This window comes from Somniosus microcephalus, unplaced genomic scaffold, assembly GCF_052327205.1.
Source record: "Somniosus microcephalus isolate GS21.2 unplaced genomic scaffold, FLI_Smic_1.0 unresolved_chr2, whole genome shotgun sequence".
NCBI lineage: Eukaryota > Metazoa > Chordata > Chondrichthyes > Squaliformes > Somniosidae > Somniosus > Somniosus microcephalus.
Window position 1 is genome coordinate 41,717,754 of NW_028225180.1, and position 23,097 is coordinate 41,740,850.

Here is a 23,097-nt window from a genome sequence, read left to right on the forward strand (position 1 = left end):
ATAATAAATGTGGAGTCTGTGCACTCAGTGACACAAGGTATACGAAGGAGAAACCTACATTTTACATTATATTTCTGGGACAAGGAACTGAGGCACTGAGCGAGACCAAATCACAAAGAGCGGAGAGAGTGAGAGTGCGGGAAGGTGTGAAGTCTGACCGAGATCAGAGACTCTCCAGATGTGGGGACAAGACACCAGGAGCAGGTGAGACCTTTTGAACAGGGCGGCCGGCTGAACCCCAATGAATGCACACTTGCTGTTTTCAGCCCCGAGCTTCAGATTTCAATTAATTGAAGCCTGAAAGTTCAGCGCGCAATTTATTCAAATCCCTGAAGCAGAGAGTCACTTTTTCGAGCTCACAATTCCTCTAGTTTTAAATATGCATAGGAATTATATCCAGAACTTGGATCAGATGATGAGGTTTAAAACCCCCCTGACCATGAGGAGTTTGGAATTAAATCCAGAACTTGGATCAGATGGTGAGGTTTAAAACCACCCTGGCCATTAGGAGGTTGGCATTATATCCAGAACTTCGGTCAGATGATGAAGATTAAAAACCACCCAGGCCATGAGGAGCTTGGAATTATATCCAGAACTTGGATCAGATGATGACGTTTAAAACCCCCCTGGCCATGAGGAGGATGGAACTATATCCAGAACTTGGATCAGATGATGAGGTTTAAAAAAGCCCTGGCCATGAGGAGCTTGGAATTATATCTGGAAACTTGGATCAGATGATGAGGTTTAAAAAAAACCTGGCCATGAGGAGCTTGGCTCGGTGTCCATACAGGCAGCTGATACTGAGCTCAATCCTGTGCAGTCTCTCTGTAACATTCGTTTGTCGATATTTGTGCAAGAGAGAAATTCCATTCGTATAATACGAGACAACAGTTAAACTAAAACCAGTTTATAATGTGCGATATGAATCCCTCGATCTGTCAAATTGTTGGAAGATAATTAGTGCTGACCTGGAAGCCGTTCAAAAGGTTCTTTTAAACTCGATCGCAATCGCAAACAAATATAAGGCCTTCACTGAAAGCGATTACTTAACAATGACCCGAGACTGCGATTCATTTGTTAAAATCCGCAAATACATCACATTCCCCTTAATTCCTGAGGAACGTGAGTTCCCTCTGGCCTATTCTATGGTGGTCAATGAAAATATCGACATGTTTGAGAGGCTCCTGAGAAGCATTTACGCTCCTCAGAATGTTTACTGTGTCCACGTGGAGAGGAAGACACCAAAGCCGTTTCACTTGGCAGTCCAGGCCATTGCTTGGGTTAGGGTTAGGGTTATGGTTAGTGTTTCACTGATCTCTTTGTAGTCGGAAAATCGGAGACAGTGATATACGCCTCATGGTCCAGAGTTCAGGCTGATCTGAACTGCATGGAAAAGCTGCTGCGGAGCTCTGTAATGTGGAGATACCTCATCAATATTTGTGGAAAAGGCTATCCAATAAAAAGCAACCGGGAGATAGTCAACAGTCTCCTGGCCATTAACAGCTCAAATTTTATGATCTCAATACCTCCACCGGAATACAAACAGGTACATGGACCAGTTTCATGTCGGGTGTCCATCCATTCATCCTGGGTTTACATCTATCCGTCTATCCATCCATCCATCCATCTGCCCATCCATCCATCCATCCATCTATCCGTCCATTCATCCTGGTTTGTCATCCTTCCATCCATCCATCCATCCATCCATCCATCCATCCATCCATCCATCCATCCATCCATCCATCTATCCATCCATTCATCCTGGTTTTTCATCCATCCATCCATCCATCCATTCGCCCATCAATCCAGCCGCCCATCCATCCATCCATCCATCCATCCATCTCTCCCTCCTCCCTCCCTCACCCCCTCTGTCACACTCGCTCAATCACTCACTGCATCCAGTTTTCCTTCCATCCAGTTTACTCGCACTAGTATAGTTATCAATCCCTGATCAATGTCGCCTAAGCTTGTAGATCAGTAGCTTTCTCCCCAATACATTGACTTTGTTCAACACAGATCATATTGACCACGTGGACTGCACCACCCAGGAGGTAGCGGTTGCATTAAATATAATAATAAGTAACTGAATAGACATTTGAAGAATTGAAACTTGCTCATCATCAGACTGTAGAGCCACTACACATAAGGTGAAGCACAAGGTTTGTGAACCTGTCCAAAAACGACAACGGCAAACCCAGCCCTGTCGACCCTGCAAAGTCCTCCTTACCAACATCTGGTGGCTTGTACCAAAATTGGGAGAGCTGTCCCACAGACTAGTCTAGCAACAGCCTGACATAGTCATAATTACCGAATCATACCTTACAACCAATGTCCCAGACACCACCTTCACCATCCCTGTTATCTCCTGTCCCACTGGAAGGACTCACCCGCCAGAGGTGGTGGCACCGTGCTATACAGTTGGGAGGGAGTAGACCTGGGAGTCCTCAACATTGACGCAGAACCCCATGAGGTCTCATGGCATCAAGTCAAACATGGGCAAGGAAACCTCCTGCTAATTATTACCTACCGCCCTCCCTCAGCTGATGAATCAGTACTCCTTCATGTTGAACACCAATTGGAAGAAGCACTGAGAGTAGCAAAGGCACAGAATGTCCTCTGGGTGCGGGACTTCAATGTCCATCACCAAGAGTGGCTCGGTAGCGCGACAACTGACTGAGCTGGCCGAGTCCTAAAGGACATAGCTGCCAGATTGGGTCTGCAACATGTGGTGAGGGAACCAACAAGAGGGAAAAATCTACTTGATCTCGTTCTCACCAATCTACCTGTTGCAGATGCATTTGTCCATGACAGCATTGGTGGAAGTGAGCACCTCACAGTCCTTGTGGAGATGAAGTCCCGTCTTCATGTTGAGGATATACTCCACCGTGTTGTGTGGCACTACCACCGTGCTAAATGGGACAGATTTCAAACAGATCTGGCAACTCAAAACTGGACATCCATGAGATGCTGTGGGGAAGCAACACAATCTGTAACCTCATGGCCCGGCATATCCCTCACTCTACCATTACCATCAAGCGGGGAGATCAACCCTGGTTTAACGAAGAGTGCAAGAGTGCATGCTGGGAACAGCACCAGGCATACCGAAAAATGAGGTGTCAACCTGGTGTGGCTACAACACAGGAGTACTTGCATGCCAAACAACAGAAGCAACATGCGATAGAGTGAGCTAAGCGATCTCACAACCATCGGATCAAATCAAAGCTCTGCAGTCCTGCCACATCCAGTCGTGAGTGGTGGTGGACAATTAAACAGTTAACAGGAGCAGGAGGCTCCAAAAATATCCCCATCCTCAAGGACGGTGGAGCCCAGCACGTGTGTGCAAAAGACAAGGCTGAATCATTTGCAAATATCTTCAGCCAGAAGTGCCGAGTGGATGATCCACCTTGGCCTCCTCCTGCGGTCCCCAGCATCACAGATGCCAGTCTTCAGCCAATTCAATTCACTCCACGTGATGTCAAGAAACGGCTGAAGACTCTGGATACTGCAAAGGCCATGGGTCCTGACAACATTCCGGCAATAGTATTGAAGCCTTGTGCTCCAGAACTAGCTGCGCCCCTATCCAAGCTGTTCCAGTACAGCTACAACACTGGCATCTACCCGGCAATGTGGAAAATTGCCCAAGCATGTCCTGTCTACAAAAAGCAGGACTAATCCGACCCAGCGATTTACCATCCCATCAGTCTACGCTCAATCATCAGCAAAGCTTTGGAAGGTGTCATCGACAGTGCCATCAAGCGGCACGTACTCAGCAATAACCTGCTGACTGACGCCCAGTTTGCGTTCCGCCAGGGCCACTCAGCTCCTGACCTCATTACAGCCTTGGTCCAAACATGGAGAAAAGAGCTGAACTCAAGAGCGGAGGTGAGAGTGACTGCCCTTGACATCAAGGCAGCATTTGATCGAGTGTGGCATCAAGGAGCCCTAGCAAAACTGAAGTCAATGGGAATCAAGGGGAATACTCTTCATTCGTTGTAATCATACCTAGCACAAAGGAAGTTGTCTGTGGTTGTTGGAGGTCATTCATCCCAATCACATGACATCACTGCAGGAGTTCCTCAGGGCAGTGTCCTAGGCCCAACCATCTTCAGCTGTTTCATCAATGACCTTCCCTCCATCATAAGGTCAGAAGTGGGGATGTTCGCTGATGATTGCACACAGTTCAGCACCATTCGGGACCCGTCAGATACTGATGCAGTCCGTGTCCATATGCAGCAGGACCTGGACAACATTCAGACTTGGGCTGACAAGTGGCAAGTAACATTCGCACCACACAAGTGCCAGGCAATGACCAGCTCCAGCAAGCGACACTCTCACCATCTCCCCTTGACATTCAATTGCATTACCATCGCTGAATCCCCCACTATCAACATCCTGGGGGTTACCATTGATCAGAAACTGAACTGGACAAGCCATATAAACACTGTGGCTACAAGAGCAGGCCAGAGGCTGGGAATGCTGCAGCGAGTGTCTCACCTCCTGACTCCCCATAGCCTTTCCTCCATCTACAAGGCACAAGGCAGGAGTGTGATGGAATACTCTCCACTTGCCTGGATGAGTGCACTCCAACAACACTCAAGAAGCTCGACACCATTCAGGATAAAACAGTCCGCTTGAGTGGCACTCCATCCACCACATTCAACATTCATTCCCTCCACCACCGGCACACTGTGGCTGCAATGTTTACCATCTACAAGATGTACTGCAGCAACTCGCCAAAGCTCCTCCAACAGCACCTTCCAAATGCGCGATCTCTACCACTTAGAAGGACAAGGGCAGCTGACGCATGGGAACATCTCCACCTGCAAGTTCCCCTCCAAGACACATACCATCCTGACTTGGACCTGTATCGCCGTTCCTTCACTGTTGCTGGGCCAAAATCCTTGAACTCCCTTCCTAACAGCATATGGACTGCAGCGGTTCAAGAAGGCGGCTCACCACCATCTTCTCAAGGACAATTAGGGATTGGCACAAAATGCAGGCCTAGCCAGCCAGCGACGGCCAGATCCCATCAATGAATAAAAAAAATTAAAAAATTCAGCAGCTCGATTCTGTTCCACCATTCAATAGCATGACTAATCTGCACCTTAAATCCACTTACACAACTTTGCTCCACATCCTCTGACATAATTACCTAAAGAAACATCTCCCTATTAAAGTCTTCACAATTTATATTGTTCAGCATCCAACAGCCTTTTGACTAGGCGAGTTCCAGCTTTCCAATAACCTTTGTGTGAAATAATGCTTCTGAATCTCATTCCTAAATGGCCCAGATCTAATTCAAGGATGATGCCCTCTTGTTCTGCATTTCCTTATTAGAGGAAATAGTTTGTCTGTATCTACCCTATGGAATCCATGTATGACTTAAATATTTAGATAGGATCTACTCTCATCCGTTTAAACTCATGGAAATACAAACCAGGTATGTGCAACCTGTCCTCATAATTCAACTCTGCAAGCATTGGTACAATTCTGGTGAATATGCACTGTACCTGATATTCGCTGCCCAAAACGGAAAGTACTGCTCGAGATGGGGTCTGACCAAGGTTATGTAAAACGGAAGCATCGAGTCCTCATTTTGAATTCAATTTCGATTTGTTTTTTCCCAGATCCGAAGTGGATGGTGTCACAATCAATCACAATCAACTCTATCTGCTATAGATTTTCCCACTCTATGCAGTTTATGCCCCTTTGTAATTTCCTAATTCCATGTACTCAACGTACTTTACTTCCTAACTTAGTGTCATGCAAACTTGGATATGTAACTCTCTATTCCTTCATAGAAGCCACTAATATATATGGTTAAAAACTGAGGCAGTAATTCAGATACCTACAGAACACCACTTGGCAAAACAGCGAACATTTTGTTTATCCTTAATCTCTGTCTCCCATCTGTCAACCAATTACAAATCCATGTTACAAGATTAACTCCCATTCCATTCATTTTGTTTATTGTTAATAATCTCTTTTACAGAACTTTCTGAATGTCCATATAGAAATCTTCCATGGACACTTCACTGTCCAACACGCAAGTGGCCACATCAATAAAATCAGCTGGATTAGTCAGACATGACCTGTCCGTCGCCGATTCATGCTGCCTCTATTTGAGGAGCTGATACTTGTCTAAGTGTTCAGTCACTCTTCTCTGATAACTGATTGAACTAAATTTCCAACAACTAACGCTACACTGACCAGTCTGTATTTTCTTGCATTTTCCTTCCCTCCCATCTTCGATAATGGAGTAACATTTGCAATTTCCCAAACCAAAGGAACAGTCCCTAACTTTGGGGCTTTGGAAATGTATGTCGCATTGCTGCAATTTCCTCAGCTATTTATTTTAGTACTATGGGATGGAATCCATCAACTCCTGCTGATTTGTGTATCATAAATTACATTATGTTCTTCGTTACCGTTTTACTTCTATTACATCCACTATGTTCCTCCCCATCAGTTATTTTAGGTTGCTTTGTATGCCTGGTATTTTGCTGTCTTCATCCACTGTAAATCTGATGCAGAATACCCATTTAACAAGTCTGCTATTTCTCATTATGAATTATAATCCTGCTTGAATCTGTTTTTTAGAGCCCACTATCTATTTTACCACTCTTTTTCTCTTAATATATTCATAGAAATAATTTTCTGTTAGATTTGATATTCCGTTTTCCATTTTTTTCACCTCTTATTATATTTTTACATCCCTTTGTTGCTTTTAATAGCGCTCACAAAATGCTGAATTTTCACTCCTCACTCCATTTGTGAAACTGATTTTTTCAGCTTGATACTCTCTGTTGCCTCATTTTGTGGCCGTGGTAACTTAACCACATAAGTGGATATATGCCTTTGGGCATGTGCTGCCTGTTGTATCGTAGCAAATACGTATTTTAATAGTTGTATCTGTTTGTCTTCAGTTTTACCTATTAATGTGAAGTTAAGTTTCCTGTGGCCAATTAAATTCCAATTGATTAGAAGTTTGCCTTAATTAAATGTAGCCACTGATTAAATACACGGTCTTCTAACTCTCAAACTTAATTTTGTTTGCAGTCACGTTATGGATGCTATTTTCAAGAAGATCCCTTGCCGTCAAATTGACCTGTTCCTGCTTTGATACAAAGATATTTTATTCTTGGAAACTGTCCTGAATGCATTTGATTAAATTATTATTTTAGTTCTTGAGCTGTTCCATTTCTCTCAGTCTGCGTGAAAATTAAAATCTCCCTTTATAACCTCATTGCTTTGGCTAGATGCTCCCCTGATCTCCCTGCTTATACATCCTATGACATCACTATTATCAGGAGCTCTGCAGACAAGTCACACCAGAGTATTTCATGCTTTGCTATTCCTTAACTCTAAGAATAGTGCTTCCACTCCTTGATCATGTTTAACTGAAATTGATTCTTTCTGCTGCTGTAATTTTGTTTACGTTTCCTATTCTTTCTAAAGATCCTGTAAGCTGGAATGTTTTGCTCTCAATCATGCCCAGTTTGTACACATATCTCAGTAATGGCTAACACATCATAGCTTTAAGCTGAATTTGTGCTTCTAAATTATAGCTTATGCTACGTGCATTCACATACAGAGTGAAACTGGCAAAAACATGAATCCGATTGTAAATTTATATGGGGATGTAAATGGAAGAGATTAGGGAATGTGACTGCGCATCGCTGACAGGCAGATACAGGAGACATTATCATGGGAAATAAGGAAATGGCAGAGACATGAAACAAATATTTTCCACCTGTCATCATGGAAGAAGACAAATACAACATTCCGGAAATAATGGCAAACCAGTGGTCCCATGAGAATGAGGATTTCAAAGAAATTAGTGTTTGTAATTAAATAGTAATTGAGATATTGATGGGCTTAAAAGCCGAATAAGTCCCTGGACCTGATGGCCTGCATCCTAGCGTTTTCAAAGTGGTGTCTGTAGATATAGTGGATGCATTGGTTGTGATCGTCCAAAATACCCTAGATTCAAAAATGGGCCCCACGGATTGGAATGTATCACAGGTAACCCGGCCATTCAAGAAAGCGTGGAGAGAGAAAACAGTGAGCTATAGGCCAGTTAGTTTGACATCAATAGTTGTGAAATTTCTAGAATCTATTATTAGGGGCGTGGCAACTTATAAAATCATAATATGATTAGGCAGACTCAACATGGATAAATTTGAAGGGAAAAACTTGTTTGACGAATCTAATAGTGTTTTTGAGGTTGCAACTAACAGGTTAGATAAAGGGGAACCAATGGTTGTATTTTATTTGGCTTTTAAGAAAGAAGTCGATAAGATGCCACATAAAAGGTTATTACTGTAGATTTGCTCTTGTGGTTTGGCGGTAATACGTTAGTGTAGGAATCTTCGGAGTCCTATCTAAATCACTGAGGCCGAGTCCGTTCAGTAAATAAACCGAATTTAATTAAACTGATGAAAAAAACAAAATATGCAGGAGAAATCACAAACCGGTGTGTACAGTATCTAGTTCCACAAGGACTCAACTTAGAACCGCCCACCTCTGACGTCATGACGTCGTCACGTTTCCCGCCACACGGGGCACCACGTGACCAACGTGATGCCGTCATCACGTTATTTCAGGGTTTTCACACAAAGCTTGCTTACTCTCAGCAAACGGACCTAGGTGCTGTAACATTGCTTTAAAGACAGTTATTCACTTGTTAAGTAGTTCCTTGGTGGTTTTACCACATGCGCCTCCCCATAAGTGTCTTTAATCATCAAAGTCAATCACAGAGGAGGTCGGACAATCCTGTTGGAATGACTCCGATATTCCCGGAGAGGAATGGATGGTGCAGTAGAGGAGCTGGGCTGTGGGGCAGATGGGCCAAGCGAAGCAGCCGCGGGCGGTTGCCCACGACGCGACGGTTGCGCTGCTTTGGCCGGCTGGTCGAGGTCCATGGAAATGTAGTCGGGCATCCCACCGACGTCCACCAGAAAACTCTTGGCGCCTGCCTTCAGCACCCGTAAGGGGCCCATATAGGGAGGCATGAGGGGGTGGCGGTGGGCATCGTGCCGGACTAAAACGTATTTAGCCCTAATGAGCATTGGCAGGATATGCGATGCAGGCAGTCCATGCTGTGAAGTTGGAATTGGCCGGAAAGCATGCGCCGCGGCTCGGTGAGCCTCCAGTTGTGCAGTAGCAGTCCAGGGGCATGTCGGCGATGGGAGAAACTCGCCCGGGACCCTGAGCGGTTGGCCGTAGACCAGTTCGGCGGCCGACGCCTGCAGGTGTTCCTTAGATGCCGTGCGCAACCCGAGAATTATCCATGATAACTTGTCCATCCACACGGTCCCTTGCAGGGTAGCCCGCAGCGATGCCTTCAGAGAACGATGGAAGCGTTCGCATAACCCGTTGGCCTGCGGCTGATAAGCTGTGGTGTAATGGATCTTGGTGCCTAATTCTGAAGCCACGGCAGTCCACAAAGCAGAGGAGAACTGCGGCCCGCGGTCCGAGGAAATGTCCGATGGCACGCCGAAACGGGCAATCCAATATGAAAGGAAAGCCCGGGCAACGTCCGGGGAGGTGGTGGACATCAATGTAATGGCTTCCGGCCATCTGGTGGTATGGTCGACAATCGTTAGCAGATGCGTGAACCCTTGTGATGGTGGTAGTGGGCCCATGAGGTCATAATGAATATGATCGAAACGCCGCTCCGGTAACTCGAAAACGGCGACAGGGGCTTTAACGTGGGGCTGCACCTTCGCTCTCTGGCACACGACACAGGTGTTGGCCCAGTCATGCACAACTTTTAGCATTCCCCTCCAGTCAAACTTGGATGCTAACAAATTCTGTGAAGCCCGTACCCCCGGGTGGGCGAGGTTGTGCATGATAGCGAAGACTTTCCTGCGCCAGGATGATTGAACTAATGGGCGTGGGTCTCCCAGGGAGACATTGCAGAGCAAGGATGTGCCGTCGGAGTGGAAAAGTACGTCCACTGGCCGCAGGCCAGAAGGATCAGAACGGAAAATGTGTGTCTCTGGATCATCCGCTTGGTCGACCGCTATTAGTGAATATTCGAGGCCCAGTTGGACGGCCTGGACGGCCGCACACGAGAGGCAGTCAGCAACCACGTTGTCCTTGCCGGCCACATGCCGGATGTCGGAGGTAAACTCGGAGATGAAAGTGAGTTGCCACTGCTTTCGGGCTGACCACGGATCACTCGTCTTGGCCATGGCAAATGTCAGGGCTTTGTGATCGATGAAAGTGACAAATTGGCGCCCTCCAGTAAAAAACGAATGTGGCGAATGGCCAGGAACAACTCCAACAGCTCTCGGTCAAATGTGTTATCGATACGTTCATTACTACGTAACTGGTGGCTAAAAAACGCCAGCGGTTGCCATGCTCCATCGACCCATTGCTCTTGCATGGCGCCGATGGCATAGTCTGATGCATCGATCATGAGCGCGATTCTGGTGCCAGGCAGCAGGTGCGCTAACATCATCGCATTGGCGAGGGCCTCCTTCATGTCCCCAAAAGCATGGTTCATTACCGACGACCAGATTACCAGTTCTTTCCCCGGTTTGCCTCAGAGTGCCTCATAGAGCGGCCGCATGAGCTGGGTGGCCCGGGGGACAAAGCGGTGGTAGAAGTTTACCATGCCAAGGAATTCTTGGAGCGCCTTGACGGATTGCGCCACGGGAATGCAGCGACGGCTGCCACTTTCGCCCTGAGTGGCAGTGCCCCTTCCGCGGTGATGCGGTGGCCCAAAATTCGATCTGCATCAGTCCAAGTTTAAGAAGTCACACAACACCAGTTTATAGTCCAACAGCTTTATTTGAAATCAAAAGCTTTCGGCGGGCTGCTCCTTCGTCAGGTGAAGTGGAGAAATGCATAAAGGCACAGCTTATATAGTCAGAGAACCATTTCAGATGTTTACAGGTAATGTTTCCAACTGCCATTTATCACACCTTGGCAGAGAGATAATCACAGCAATCAAAGGTGTGAATGGTGTCCAAACAGGTGAGTCAGGAAAACATTTCATCAAAGAACAATGAGGTGGGGTCACAAGGGGTCAAATATTGCAGATGCTGAGGTCTGTATGAAAAACAAAAAAACAGACAAAAAACATTTTTTTTGCTGGAAATCACAGCAGGTCCGGCCGCATCTGTGTAGACGGAACAAGCCAATGTCGACTCGAGTCTGGATGACCCTGCATCAGGTGGGGTTACATGTAGCGTGACATGAACACAAGATCTCAGTTGAGGCCGTCCTCATGGGTGCGGAACTTGGCTATCAGTTTCTGCTCGACGATTTTGCGTTGTCGTGTGTCTCGAAGGCCGCCTTGGAGAATGCTTACCCGAAGATCGGAGGCTGAATGTCCTTGACTGCTGAAGTGTTCCCCGACTGGAAGGGAACAATCCTGCCTGGTGATTGTTGCACAGTGTCCGTCCATTTGTTGTCGTAGTGTCTGCATGGTCTCGCTGATGTACCATGCTCCAGGGCATCCTTTCCTGCAACGTATGAGGTAGACAACGTTGGCCGATCACATGAGTATGTACCATGTACCTGGTGGGTGGTGTCCTCACGTGTGATGATGGTATCTGTGTTGATAATCTGGCATGTCTTGCTGAGTTTGCTGTGGCAGGGTTGTGTGGTGTCGTGGTCGCAGTTCTCCTGAAAGCTGGGTAATTTGCTGTGAACGATGGTCTGTTTGAGGTTAGGCGGCTCTTTGAAAGCGAGTAGTGGAGGCGTGGGGATGGCCTTAGCGAGGTGTTCATCGTCATCAATGACATGTTGAAGGCTGCGAAGAACATGGCGTAGTTTCTCCGCTCTGGGGAAGTAGTGGATGACGAATGAAACTCTGTTGGTTGTGTCCCGTGTTTGTCTTCTGAGGAGGTCTATGCGATTTTTCACTGTGGCCCGTCGGAACTGTCGTTCGACGAGTCGAGCATCATATCCCGTTCTTACAAGGGCGTCTTTCTGTGCCTGTAGGTGTCCATCGCGTTCCTCCTCGTCTGAGCAGATCCTGTGTATTCGCAGGGCTTGTCCATAGGGGATGGCTGCTTTAACGTGGTTGGGGTGGAAGCTGGAGAAGTGAAGCATCGTGAGGTTGTCTGTGGGCTTGCGGTAGAGTGAAGTGCTGAGGTGTCCGTCTTTGATGGAGATTCGTGTGTCCAGGAATGAAACCGATTCTGAGGAGTAGTCCATGATGAGTTTGATGGTGGGATGGAACTTGTTGATGTTATCGTGTAGTCTTTTCAGTGATTCTTCGCCGTGGATCCATAGGACGAAAATGTCGTCGATGCATCTGGTGTACAGTGTTGGTTGGAGATCCTGTGCAGCGAAGAATTCTTGCTCGAACTTGTGCATGAAGATGTTTGCGTATTGGGGTGCGAATTTGGTCCCCATGGCTGTTCCGTGTGCTTGGGTAAAGAACTGGTTGTCGAAGGTGAAGACATTGTGGTCAAGGTTGAAGTGGATGAGTTGTAGGAAGGCGTCTGGAGTTTGGATATTGTTGGTGTTGAGCACTGAGGCTGTCGCAGCGATGCCATCATCGTGTGGGATACTGGTGTAGAGTGCCTAGACGTCCATCGTGGCGAGGAGTGTTCTTGGTTCAACTGGTCCGTGGGTGCTGAGTTTCTGTAAGAAGTCTGTAGTGTCGCGACAGAAGCTGGGGGTTCCCTGTACGATGGGTTTCAGGATGCCCTCGACATATCCAGAGAGGTTCTCACACAGGGTTCCGTTGCCAGATTCGATAGGACGTCCGGGTGTGTTGGCTTTGTGTATCTTTGGGAGGCAGTGGCAGTCTCCTACGCGGGGAGTACTTGGGATGAGAGCATGTAGGATGCTTTGAAGTTCTGGATCGAAGGTCTTGATCAGTCTGTTGTGTTGGCGGGTGTGTTCTTTGGTCGGATCTGTGGGTAAATGTCTGTATTGTTCCTGGTTGTCCAGTTGTCGGTATACTTCTCTGCAATAGTCTGTTCTATTCTGTATGACAATGGCGCCTCCTTTGTCTGCTGGTTTGATGACGATGTTGCGGTTGTTCTTGAGAGCGTGGATGGCATTGCGTTGTTCTCAGGTGACATTCTGGACTGTCGTGTGAGTGCGGCTGATGAATCTGGCATTGATGCATCTCCTGACAGCTTGAGCATACATGTCAAGCTTAGGGCAGCGACCCTCCGGAGGGGTCCAATTTGACTCTTTCTTCTTCGGTTGCTGCACTGTGGATCCCTCTGTCTGCTGTTCCGGTTCATTGATTGTCTCATTGGGTTCGCTGCTGACATCATGGAATTTGTGGAAGAATTCCCGGAGCCTCATTCACCTGATGAATTCCTCTGTGTCTGCTGCAAGACCGATGGGGTCCATTTTGGTGGTGAGGCAGAAATTGAGCCCTCGGCTGAGAACTTAAATTTCGTCTGGTTGAAGGGTGTGGTCGGACAGGTTGACGATGGATTTCCCTGTGGTTTCATCCGTGGTACAGGGGGAGGCTTGGTTGCTGCTGCTGGTGATGCCGTGTTTCTCAAGATTCCTGTTCTTGGTGTGCATGTAGGTAGCGTAGCTCCGTTGCCTTGTTTGTTTGGTGGTGTCTCGTAGCTGGTCTGCTGTGTCCTGAGCACAGTCTGAGAACATGGACTCCATCTCGGTTTCGAGGTTGCGGTGTCTGCTGTAGAGATGGTGTACGAGATGGTTGAGGAGTGTGCGAGAGGTACGATGGCAGAGTCTCTCAGCGTAGTCTATGTGGTAGGTCGACTTGAGTGGGTTCGTCATCTGTAGTCCTTTCGGGATCTTCTCTGCTTTCTTGCATCTCTGTAGAAACTTGATGTTTGTGTCGATATGCGCGATCTTCATGGAGATCCTCTCCATTTTGAGCCGGCAGTTTGTGGTGTCGATAGTAGCCATGGTGTGGAGATGCCGGATTTGGACTGGCGTGGACAAATGTAAGAAGTCACACAACACCAGGTTATAGTTCAACAGATTTATTTGAAATCACAAGCTTTCAGAGCACTGCTCCTTCATCAGGGGAAGTGGAGAAATGCATAAAGACACACCTTATATAGTCACAGAATCATGTCAGATGTTTACAGGTAATGTTTCCAACTGCCATTTATCACACATTGGCAGAGAGATAATCACAGCAGTCAAAGGTGAGAATGGTGTCCAAACAGGTCAGTCAGGAAAACATTACATCAAAGAACAATGAGGTGGGGTCACAAGGGGTCAAATATTGCAGATGCTGGGGTCTGTATGAAAAACCAAAAAACAGACAAAAAACATTTTTTTTGCTGGAAATCACAGCAGGCCCGGCCGCATCTGTGTAGAGAGAACAAGCCAATGTTGACTCGAGTCTGGATGACCCTGCATCAGGTGGGGTTTCATGTAGCGTGATATGAGCCCAAGATCTCGGTTGAGGTGATTTCAAATAAAACTGTTGGACTATAACCTGGTGCTGTGTGACTTCTTACATTTGTCCACCACAGTCCAACTCCGGCTCTCCACAGCATGGCTACTATCGACACCACAAACTGCCGGCTCAAAATGGAGAGGATCTCCAAGAAGATCGCGCATATCGACACAGACATCAAGTTTCTACAGAGATGCAAGAAAGCAGACAAGATCCCGAAAGGACTAAAGATCACGAAACCACTCAATCGACCTACAACACAGACTACGCTGAGAGACTCTGCTGTCGTAACTTTCGGACACTCCTCAACCATCTCGTACACCAGCTCTATGCCGCAACCTCGAAACCGAGATGGAGTCCATGTTCTCAGCCTGTGCGCAGGACACAGCAGACCAGCTACGAGACACCGCCAAACAAACAAGGCAACAGAACTACACTACCTGCATCACACCAAGAACAGGATGCTTGAGAAACTCGGCATCACCAGCAGCAGCAAACAAGCCTCCCCCGGTACCACGGTTGAAACCACAGGGAAATCCATCGTCAACCTGTCCGACCACACCCTCCAACCAGACGAAATTCAAGTTCTCAACCGAGGGATCAATCTCTGCCGCACCACCAAAATGGATCCCATCGGTCTCGCGGCAGACAGAGAGGATTTCATCAGGAGAATGAGGCTCCAGGAATTCATCCACAAATCCCAAGATGTCAGCAGCGAACCCAATGAGACAATCAATGATCCGGACCAGTAGACAGAGGGATCCACAGTGCAGCAACTGAAGAAAAAAGAGTCAAATTGGACCCCTCCGGAGGGTCGCTGCCCTAAGCTTGACATGTATGCTCAAGCTGTCAGGAGAGGCATCAACGCCAGATTCATCAGCCACACTCACAAGACAGTCCAGAATGTCACCCGAGAACAACGCAATGCCTTCCATGCTCTCAAGACCAACCGCAACATCTTCATCAAACCAGTAGACAAAGGAGGCGCCACCGTCATACAGAACAGAACGGACTATTGCAAAGAACTATACCGACAACTGGACAACCAGGAACATTACAGACAGTTACCCGCAGATCCGACCAAAGAACAAACCCGCCAACTCAACAGACTGATCAAGACCTTCGATCCAGACCTTCAAAGCATCCTACGCGCTCTTATCCCACGTACTCCCCACGTGGGAGACTTCTACTGCCTCCCAAAGATACACAAAGCCAACACACCCGGACATCCTATCGAATCTGGCAACGGAACCCTGTGTGAGAACCTCTCTGGATATGTCGAGTGCATCCTGAAACCCATCGTACAGGGAACCCCCAGCTTCTGTCGCGACACTACAGACTTCTTACATAAACTCAGCACCCACGGACCAGTTGACCCAGGAACACTCCTCACCACGATGGACATCTCGGCACTCGACACCAGTATCCCCACGATGACGGCATCGCTGCGACAGCCTCACTACTCAACACCAACAACAGCCAATCTCCAGACGCCATCCTACAACTCATCCGCTTCATCCTTGACCACAATGTCTTCACCTTCGACAACCAGTTCTTTACCCAAACACACGGAACAGCCATGCGGACCAAATTCGCACCCCAATACGCAAACATCTTCATGCACAAGATCGAGCAAGAATTCTTCGCTGCACAGAATCTCCAACCAATGCTATACACCAGATACATCGATGACATTTTCTTCCTATGGACCCACGGCGAAGAATCACTGAAAAGACTACACGATAACATCAACAAGTTCCACCCCACCATCAAACTCACCATGGACTACTCCTCAGTTTCGGTTTCGTTCCTGGACACACGAATCTCCATCAAAGACGGACATCTCAGCACTTCACTCTACCGCAAGCCCATGGACAACCTCACGATGCTTCACTTCTCCAGCTTCCACCCCAACCACGTTAAAGAAGCCATCCCCTATGGACAAGCCCTGCGAATACACAGGATCTGCTCAGACGAGGAGGAACGCGATGGACACCTACAGATACTGAAAGGCGCCCTTGTAAGAACGGGAATGACGCTCTACTCATCAATCAACAGTTCCGACGGGCCACAGCGGATAATCGCATAGACCTCCTCAGAAGACAAACACGGGACACAACCAACAGAGTACCCTTCGTCATCCAGTACTTCCCCGGAGCAGAGAAACTACGCCATGTTCTTCGCAGCCTTCAACATGTCATTGATGACGACGAACACCTCGCTAAGGCCATCACCACGCCTCCACTACTCGCTTTCAAACAGCCGCCTAACCTCAAACAGACCATCGTTCGCAGCAAATTACCCAGCTTTCAGAAGAACAGCGACCACGACACCACACAAGCCTGCCACAGCAACCTCTGGAAGACATGCCACATCATCAACACAGATACCATCATCAAACGTGAGGACACCACCCACCAGATACATGGTACATACTCATGTGATTCGGCCAACGTTGTCTACATCATACATTGCAGGAAAGGATGCCGCGGAGCATGGTACATCGGCGAGACCATGCAGACACTGCAACAACGGATGAACGGGCACCGCACAACAATCCCCAGGCAGGAGTGTTCCCTACCAGTCGGGGAACACTTCAGATGTCAAGGACATTCAACCTCCGATCTTCGGGTAAGCATTCTCCAAGGCGGCCTTCGAGACACACGACAACGCAAAATCGTCGAGCAGAAACTGATAGCCAAGTTCCGCACCCATGAGGACGGCCTCAACCGAGATCTTGGGTTCATGTCACGCTACATGTAACCCTACCTGACGCAGGGTCATCCAGACTCGAGTCGACATTGGCTTGTTCTCTCTACACAGATGCGGCCGGACCTGTTGTGATTTCCTGCAAAAAAAATGTTTTTTTGTCTGTTTTTTTGTTTTTCATACAGACGCCAGCATCTGCAATATTTGACCCCTTGTGAACCCACCTCATTGTTCTTTGATGTAATGCTTTCCTGACTGACCTGTTTGGACACCATTCACACCTTTGATTGCTGTGACTATCTCTCTGCCAATGTGTGATAAATGGCAGTTGGAAACATTACCTGTAAACATCTGACATGATTCTCTGACTATATAAGCTGTGTCTTTATGCATTTCTCCACTTCACCTGACGAAGGAGCAGCGCTCCGAAAGCTTGTGATTTCAAATAAAGCTGTTGGACTATAACCTGGTGTTGTGTGACTTCTTACATTTGTCCACCCCAGTCCCCAGTCCAACCCCGGCATCTCCACACCATCAGTCCAAATTGGCATTTGTTTGGTTTGATGATGAGGCCATGCTCCTGGAGATGGCGGAAAAGGAAGCGCAGGTGACGTGGGTGCTCCTCCTCTGATGCGCTGGCGACGAAGATATCATTGAGCAATACAAAGAGGAATTTGAGATCCCAGCGCACCGAATCCATGAGGCGTTGGAATGCCTGCGCCGCATTTGAAAGTCCAAAAGGCATCCGTAAAAATTCAAAGAGGCTAAACGGGGTAATGACCGCCGTTTTCTGGACATCCTGAGGGTGGACGGGCACCTGGTGATACCCGCGGACGAGGAAGATCTTGGAGAACCACGACATGCCAGCCAAATGGGCGGAAAAGTCTTGAATATACGGTATCGGTTACTGGTCCAGAGTCGTGACCTCGTTAAGGCGCCGATAATCACCACAGGGCCACCACCCACTGCCGAGCTTTGGCACAATGTGTAGTGGAGATGACCATGGGCTATCGGAGCGGCGAACGATGCCCAACTGCTCCATAGTGGCGAACTCCGCCTTTGCGGCCTCGAGTTTACTGGACTCTAATTGCTGAGCCTGGGCGTAAACCGGGGGGCCGGTCGTCGTGATGTGGTGTTCAACACCGTGTTTGGCAGTCGCCGCAGAGAAAGTGGGTCGAGTGAGCTTCGGAAACGCCTTGAGCAGGCCGGCGAACTCGTCTGGCGGCGACTCGGTGCTGGCAACTGCGTGGGTCGCGCCGTAACCCCGAAAACAGGGGATGGGGGCTCGTGAGGCGGCATGGATCAGGCTGCAATGACAAACGTCGACCAGTAGGTCATGCACGCAGAATAAATCGGCACCGAGCATTGCCAGTGGTATCGTGGCAGTGATAAACTCCCAGTGGAAGAGTTGGCTGCCGAGACACAAACGGATACATCATTTCCCGTACATACGGAGGGTGCTGCCATTGGCAGCCTGTAGTGGAGGACCGCACCGCCCAGAATGGACATCGATGATCAAAGCGGGGAGCATGCAGCTCTGAGCGCCCGTGTCACATAAGAACCGCCGGCCCGAAATGGAGTCGGTGATGTACAACAATTTCCCGGCATCACCAACTGTCATTGTGGAGGTGAAACCGACCTTGAGGCTGCCCTTCTGGTCTTGCAATCGATGTTGCTGCTTTCGCGGTGCCGATGGCACGAATTTATACGCTGGCCGGCAGCATCTGGCTTTCTGACCGAAACGGGCATGATAGTTGCAAAAGCCAGTCTGTGGAGGTGCCGAGGCAGGGTTCTTGGAGGCGGGGCGCATCGAGGTGGCACAATGCTGTTGTATCACCGCGTAAATGGGGTCGGCTTCGGCCGCGAGCGCCACACGTCCGTAGTTGTCCAACTGGCCAGGGCCGCTTGTATCTGTGCAGGAAGATGACTCAGAAACAGTTCGCGAAATATAATACACTGCAGTTCAGAACCGAGGAGGGTGAGCATGTGGCTCATCAACTCAGAAAGCTTAGCATCGCCTAACCCGGGGAGTGCAAGCAAACGACGTGCGCGTTCCGCCTTTGTGAGACCAAATACTTGAATGAGGCGCGCCTTGAGCATTTCATACTTGTTTTCCACGGGCGGGGTCTCCAGCAGGCTGATAATGCAGGAAGCGATCAAGCTGTCCAGTGCGGAGACCACATAAAGGTAACGGGTCCAATCCAGCTCTATGTATCACAGTTGGAACTGAGCCTCCGCTTGAATTCCCAAAATTGAGGGAGCTTCAAACTCGCTGCATTTACATCCATCTTGTTCTTGAGCTTGCCTCCGCAAAAATCGTCCACGAAGCTTCCGTGTCACCAATGTAGGAATCTGTGGATTCCTGTCTAAATCACTGAGGTCGAGTCAGTTCAGTAAATTAACCGAATTTAATTAAACTGATGAACAAAAAAAAATATGCAGGAGAAATCACAAACAGGTCTGTACAGTAGCTAGTTCCACGAAGACTCAACTTAGAACCGCCCACCTCTGACGTCATGACGTCGTCACGTTTCCCGCCACTCGGGGCACCACGTGACCAACGCGATGACGCCATCGCGTTATTTCAGGGCTTTTACAGAAAGTTTGTTTACTCTCAGCAAACGGACCTCGGTGCTGTAAGATTGCTTTAAACACAGTTATTCACTTGTACAGGAGTTCCTTGGTGGTTTTACCACATTAGCATGGATTGAGGATTTGTAAAAGGACAGTAAGCAGATATTAGAAATCAATGGTTCATTATCGGGATGGCTGTCTGTAACTAATGTGGTACCAAAAGGATCAGTGCTTGGGCCTCAGATTTTTACAATCTATTTTAAGGACTTAGATGAGGGGACAGAATTTAATGTATCCAAGTTTGCTGACGTTACAACGTTAGGCTGGTGTGGTAAATCACTTTTGTCGTTCACTATCGTTACACTATAGTTATCACTGTTATATCGTTATCACTGTTCACACTGTTGTATCACTATACGAGGTCGCCTCTTGTCACGCTGTTATACCTGGGCTGAACACTGCTGACTCCGCCCATGGCTCCACCTACCTGCCCAGGTATAAAGGTGGTCGACTGGCTGGTATTCCTCCTTGTTGTATCCGATCACCCACGAGGGTGGGCTCTGTTATTTAGCCAATAAAAACCTATAGTTACTTTCTTAACTCGTCGCTTTTCATTGGATGAATTGATAGGTATATCAGCTGGGAAGTAGGTTGTGAGGATGAGGCACAGAGGCTGCAAAGGGATATAGAAATGTTAAATGAGTGGGCAAGACCATGGCAGATGAAATTTAACTTGGAGAAATATGAAGTTATCCACTTTGCTAGGAAAAATAGAAAAGCTGAATATTTTTAAATGGCGATAGATTGTGAAATGTTGGTGTTCAGAGAGTTTCGAGTGCCCTTGTAAACAAATCACTGAAAATTTACAAGCAGTTACAGTAAGCAATTATGAAAGCAAATTGTATATCAGCCTTTATTTCAAGCGGTTTGGAGTATTAGATTAGAGAAGTATTACTGCAATTATTTAGGGCCCTGGTGAGACCACACCTGGAGTACTGTGCACAGTTTTGGTATCCTTATCTAAAGAATGATATACTTAAGTTAGAGGGAGTGCAACGAAGGTATAATAGACTGAATCCTGGGATGTCCTATGAGGAGATATTGAGTAGACCAAGACATATATTCCCCAGTGTTAGAAGAATGAGAGGTGATCTCATTGAAACGTATGTAATTCTTAAAGGGCTTGACAGGGTAGATGCTGGGAGGATGTTTCCCCTGTCTGGGAAGTCTAGAATTAGGCATCACTGTCTCAGAATAGGTGATCACCCATATAGAAATGAGAGCAGGAGACATTTCTTCACTCAAAGTGTGGTGAACCTTTGCAATTTTTCACACCAGAGGGCTGTGAATGTTCAGTTGTTGAGCGTATTGAAGACAGCGATCGATAGATTTTTGGATACTATTGAATCATGGTATATGGTGATCGGGCGGGAAGTTGGAGCTGAGGTAGAAGATCAGTCATGACATTACTGAATGGCGGAGCAGGCTCCAAGGGCCGATGGGTCTACCACTGCTACTATTGCTTATGTTCTTAATTGTGTCTCCCAGTGCATGTACCACCAGTACTGCAAAACTGATCATTAATTCTGTCCAAGCAGTACCTTTACCACCATTGCTGCAAAACTGGTCAGTACTTGTGTTCCAGCAGTAGGTGTTCCACCAGTGCTGTAAATGTAAAGTCCTCGCCATTAGTGCAGTAGTTGCGTCACCGTCAGTGCAAGAAGAGTGGGGCCTCGAACAGGAATAGGATCAGCTAAAGCAGTGAAAGAGCATTGTCACCTCTGGCATAACTGTAGGCACAAAATTACCAGAGGCGCAGGGTCACAACTCGTTTATGTGGAGGGGTACTGCTAGTGTATTGGAAGCAATATCACCACTGATGAAAGTTTATGGAACCATCAGTCCCGGGCGATCACATTCACCATTATTTTAAGTGGCGGACGTTCACCTCTCTTGTAAATTGACCCTTAGTGTTAGGGGATTAAATACGTGGGGTTACGGGGATAGGGTGGGATATGTGTCGGTGCAGGCTCGATGGGCCGAAATGGCCTCTATCTGCACTGTAGATTCTGTGATTCTGTGATTCTGTAAATGTAGATTGCCACCTGCACTGAAGGTTCCCATTCTCCACTAGTGTAAGTGTAGTGGTTCCACTAGTACAGGAGTAGCACGGTCACCTCTAATCTAAGTGTTGGTGCACTACAACTACAGGAGGAACACCGTTACTTTTAGTGCTGCAGGATTGAGGTCATCACCAACAATGGAATTTTGGTTCACCACCTGTTCTGGATGAGTTGGAGCACTAGGATTGAGTCAAGCGCAGTGTCAGGGTGTGAAGTGCAAGAGGAGCTGCCTTCACTACTCCAGTGGGAAGAGGGTTAGCACCAGTACTGCGAGATTACATTTTTTACTTGCAAATAATGTTTTTTTGAACATTTCCAATAACAAATTCAAACATTTCTCTTAATGTGACGTATCAGACAATAAAAACAACTTGCCTTAGTCTATTTATTACGTGACTGTAACAAATGCTAATTATGACTTAACCTGATTGACTCCCTGTAGGATTGATGTGTGGATAAATATAGGTTCCCTTCCATTGCCTCAGCCATACGCCAGTCAGTCTTTAGCTTTGATAGAATTCATCAATTCTCACAGAAAATGGGGCGACCAACTATTCTGCTGATCAAAGATTTTTACTACCCGATTCTTGCAGCAATCGTTATTCCCAGTGTTAATCGGTGTTCATTGTGTCCTTCTTATTATTAGCTGTTGGATAAGTAACGCATTCTCCGATGTCAGCATTACATAGTCAGTAGTGACTGGACCTACTAGTGAACAGCCTGTCCACATTTCCGTGTTCCCCAAAATATGATCAGGTCAACGATGTTACAATGCTCTTTGAAGCTCCAATACAATATTTTTTAGAGGATTTCCGGACAGTCTTGTCACCCCGTGCAGAGTGAGCACTGCAGCAGCTCATTAAAATGTGTGTGCGGGTTTCCCAGGTAATGGCTCCAGTACTAATCCTGTTCTCACACTGCTCCGTGTCGATGATCATACTGAATCGAGTAAAATGCTCTCCCCATGTATCTCCATATATATTTCAATCAGATACTGGAACATTATTTCTCTCCTCTCTCATTCTTCCAGCGAACTTGGTGACAATGGTCATTCTCTCCCGAGGAAAATGCGGCCTTTCCAAGTGTATCTCTGGCAACAGCAGATCTACTGGTCCTGATCATCAATGTAATAGTTTAACATGTTTTCAGTTATCACTTTCCACTTTCATTCCTGTCCCACACTCCTGTGTGTAGGGTCATTCTATACATGGGTATTATCACCTTCGATTTGTCCGTTTGGTTCACCATCTCCTTCACATTTGACCGATTTCTAGCTCTCTGCTACCAGAAGTTTAAAACAAGTTATTGGACTGTGTGATCTGC

At 47.3% G+C, this 23,097-nt stretch overlaps 3 pseudogenes; 2 read left to right on the forward strand and 1 right to left on the reverse strand.

The window, feature by feature from the left end:
- The first annotated feature begins 761 nt into the window (after positions 1-761).
- On the forward strand, positions 762-7,123 carry LOC147092565 (beta-1,3-galactosyl-O-glycosyl-glycoprotein beta-1,6-N-acetylglucosaminyltransferase 3-like; annotated as a pseudogene).
- A 4,386-nt stretch (positions 7,124-11,509) lies between these two features.
- On the reverse strand, positions 11,510-12,558 carry LOC147092566 (uncharacterized; annotated as a pseudogene).
- A 2,262-nt stretch (positions 12,559-14,820) lies between these two features.
- On the forward strand, positions 14,821-22,337 carry LOC147092567 (uncharacterized; annotated as a pseudogene).
- Positions 22,338-23,097: the final 760 nt, after the last annotated feature.